Consider the following 4,236-nt stretch of genomic DNA (forward strand, 5'->3'; position numbering starts at 1 on the left):
GGAACCAGTCGGTTGTTCCATGTCCAGTTCTAACTGTTGCTTCCTGACCTGCATACAGGTTTCTCAAGAGGCAGGTCAGGTGGTCTGGTATTCTTATCTCTTTCAGAATTTTCCGGTTTATTGTGATCCACACAAAGGCTTTGGCATAGTCAATAAAGCAGAAATAGATGTTTTTCTGGAACTCTCTTGCTTTTTCCATGATCCAGCAGGTGTTGGCAATTTGATCTCTGGTTCCTCTGCCTTTTCTAAAATCAGCTTGAACATCTGGAAGTTCACGGTTCACGTATTGCTGAAGCCTGGCTTGGAGAATTTTGAGCATTACTTTACTAGCGTGTGAAATGAGTGCAATTGTGCAGTAGTTTGAGCATTCTTTGGCATTGCCTTTATTTGGGATTGGAATGAAAACTGACCTTTTCCAGTCCTGTGGCCACTGCTGAGTTTTCCAAATTTGCTGGCATATTGAGTGCAGCACTTTCACAGCATCGTCTTTCAGGATTTGAAATAGCTCAACTGGAATTCCATTACCTCCACTACCTTTGTTTGTAGTGATGCTTTCTAAGGCCCACTTGACTTCACATTCCAGGATGTCTGGCTCTAGGTCAGTGATCACACCATCGTGATTATCTTGGTCGTGAAGATCTTTTTTGTACAGTTCTTCTGTGTATTCTTGCCACCTCTTCTTAATATCTTCTGCTTCTGTTAGGTCCATGCCATTTGTCCTTTATCGAGCCCATCTTTGCATGAAATGTTCCCTTGGTACCTCTAATTTTCTTGAAGAGATCTCTAGTCTTTCCCATTTTGTTGTTTGCTCTATTTCTCTGCATTGATCGCTGAGGAAGGCTTTTTTATCTCTCATTGTATTCTTTGGAACTCTGCATTCAGATGCGTATGTTTTTCCTTTTCTCCTTTGCTTGTCACTTCTCTTCTTTTCATAGCTATTTGTAAGGCCTCCTTAGACAGCCATTTTGCTTTTTTGCATTTCTTTTCCATGCGAATGGTCTTGATCCGTCTCCTGTACAATGTCACGAACCTCCGTCCATAGTTCATCAGGCACTCTATCCATCAGATCCAGTCCCTTAAATCTATTTCTCACTTCCACTGTATAATCATAAGGGATTTGATTTAGGTCATACCTGAATGGTCTAGTGATTTTCCCTACTTTCAATTTAAGTCTGAATTTGGCAATAAGGAGTTCATGGTCTGAGCCACAGTTAGCTCCTGGTCTTGTTTTTGCTGACTGTATAGAGCTTCTCCATCTTTGGCTGCAAAGAACATAATCAATCTGATTTCGGTGTTGACCATCTGGTGATGTCCATGTGTAGAGTCTTCTCTTGTGTTGTTGGAAGAGGGTGTTTGCTATGACCAGTGCGTTCTCTCGGCAAAACTTTATTAGCCTTTGCCCTGCTTCATTCTGTATTCCAAAGCCAAATTTGCCTGTTACCCCAGATGTTTGACTTCCTACTTTTGCATTCCAGTCCCCTATAATGAAAAGGACATCTTTTTTGGGTGTTAGTCTAAAAAGTCTTGTAGGTCTTCATAGAACTGTTCAACTTCAGCTTCTTCAGCGTTACTGGTTGGGGCATCGGCTTGGATTACTGTGATACTGAATGGTTTTCCTTGGAAACGAAGAGAGATCATTCTGTCGTTTTTGAGATTGCATCCAAGTACTGCATTTTGGACTCTTTGGTTGACCATGATGGCTACTCCATTTTTTCTAAGGGATTCCTGCCCACAGTAGTAGATATAATGGTCATCTGAGTTAAATTCACCCATTCCAGTCCATTTGAGTTCACTGATTCCTAGAATGTTGATGTTCACTCTTGCCATCTCGTTTGACCACTTCCAATTTGCCTTGATTCATGGACCTAACATTCCAGGTTCCTATGCAATATTGCTCTTTACAGCATCAGACCTTGCTTCTATTACCAGTCACATCCACAACTAGGTATTGTTTTTGCTTTGGCTCCATCCCTTCATTCTTTCTGGAGTTATTTCTCCACTGATCTCCAGTAGCATATTGGGCACCTACTGACCTGGGGAGTTCCTCTTTCAGTATCCTATCATTTTGCCTTTTCATACTGTTCATGCGGTCCTCAAGGCAAGAATACTGAAGTGGTTTGCCATTCCCTTCTCCAGTGGACCACATTCTGTCAGACCTCTCCACCATGACCCGCCAGTCCTGGGTGGCCCCACATGGCATGGCTTAGCTTCAATGAGTTAGACAAGGCTGTGGTCCATGTGCTTAGATTGGGTAGTTTTCTGTGATTATGGTTTCAGTGTCTGCCCTCTGATGCCCTCTTGCAACACCTACCGTCTCACTTGGGTTTCTCTTACCTTGGACATGGGGTATCTCTTCAAGGCTGCTCCAGCAAAGCACAGCCGCTGTTCCTTACCTTGGACGAGGGGTATCTCCATATGCTGCTCCTCCTGACCTTGAACGTGGAGTAGGTCCTCTCGGCCCTCCTGTGCCCGCGCAGCCACCCCTGACCTCGGGCGAGGGGGAGCTCCTCTGTGCCCTCCACCCTCTCCCTAATGAATCAAGACTTTTGGTGGGTTTGGAGAACCTTAGAAACTGCATTTTAAAAAACATCGTCTGGGATTCTTGGGTTCCAAGTTTAAGAACCTATCTTCCTAGATAGTAAGCTTTCAAAGCATGACTGTCTCATTTTTGTAATATCCAAATGTTACAGAGTAACTGGTGCACAGTGATTTGCCCTATGGTCCTTTGATTTTTTGCCATCTGCCAACTTTCCATTCAGATGTCTATAAAAACAGTACCAATAACTAACTCCTTAAGTAGCAGACCACACACATACACCTATCTGAAAGCTTGTGTGTGTTAGTCGCTCAGTTGTGTCCTACTCTTTGCGACCCTATGGACTATAGGCCATGGGACTCCTCTGTCCATGGGATTGTCCAGGTAAGAATACTGGAGTGGGTTGCCTGTGCCCTTCTCCAGGGAGTCTTCCCAACTGGGAGATGGAACCCGCATGTCCTACCTCTCCTGCACTGGCAAGTAGGTTCTTTACAACTGGGGACACCTGGGAAGCCCCTTAACAATGAATCAGTTCAGTTCAGTTGCTCAGTCGTGTCTGACTCTTTGCGACCCCATGAACTGCAGCACATCAGGCCTCCCTGTCCATCACCAACCCTGGAGTCCACCCAGACTCACGTCCATTGAGTCGGTGATGCCATCCATCCATCTCATCCTCTGTCGTCCCCTTACTATCATGTAAAACAAAAGGTGAACAATGGAGAAATGTTCAAATGTACAGGTAATCAGAAAATGACATCAGTAACAGCACCTGGCCAGATGAGACTTTTTATTTCTCTTACATTTTCCCAAGATAACCCTCTGTATTCCTAGAGCATCAATCCCCAACTCCTTTCTCCTCCCCACCCCAATACATGAATGGATTTAAATAAGTTTTACACACTTTATATTTAAGAACAAAGTAGCATTTGTTTTTCCATTAACAGGGAATGTTGGTGAAATAAAAAGTTTGACACCCCCCCAAGTAAAATTTTTAAAGTTCTCATCTCCCACTTCCCTCCTCAAACTTCACAAGGGTAGGAATGTTTGCCTGTTTGTCCACATATAAGTTCTGAGAACAATAGCTTAGCACATAAAACAGTTCTATACATTTGTTAAACAAGCATAGGCTAAAACCCATCCATCTGTGAACTAGTTCAATCTCTTTGAATGCAACCTGGGATGTAAGCAGAAAGTCTTAAAATGCTGGCAAACTATCTTAGGAACAAACAAAAACTTTGTGCAAAGATACTCATGGACTATTATTAATAGCAAAAATTGGAATGTTAAATGTCTTACAATAAAGTATGGTTCACCCACCACAGAATGCGATTGAAATTTATAAACATTATGTGTAACAGAAAATTTCTTACCCTGTTAAATTAATAAACAGATCTTTAACAGACATTTATCCATATGGCAAAACACATTCCTGCAAAAAGGAAACAAGTGATTTTAAAAGCAACCACTGGCAGAATAACTGGACTACAGATAAATTTTCCTCCAGTATTCTGTATTTCTTCACCTTTTAAGGTGTACAGAAACCCAGAAAGCACGGAAGAACCAGTAAAAAGACACAGACTAGAGGAACAAGCTGAAACTCCAGTACTTTGGCCACCTCCTGTGAAGAGTTGACTCATTGGAAAAGACTCTGATGCTGGGAGGGATTGGGGGCAGGAGGACAAGGGGACGACAGAGGATGA

The sequence above is a fragment of the Bison bison genome, unplaced genomic scaffold (genome assembly GCF_000754665.1).
Source record: "Bison bison bison isolate TAMUID 2011002044 unplaced genomic scaffold, Bison_UMD1.0 scf7180017864368, whole genome shotgun sequence".
Classification (NCBI taxonomy): Eukaryota; Metazoa; Chordata; class Mammalia; order Artiodactyla; family Bovidae; genus Bison; species Bison bison.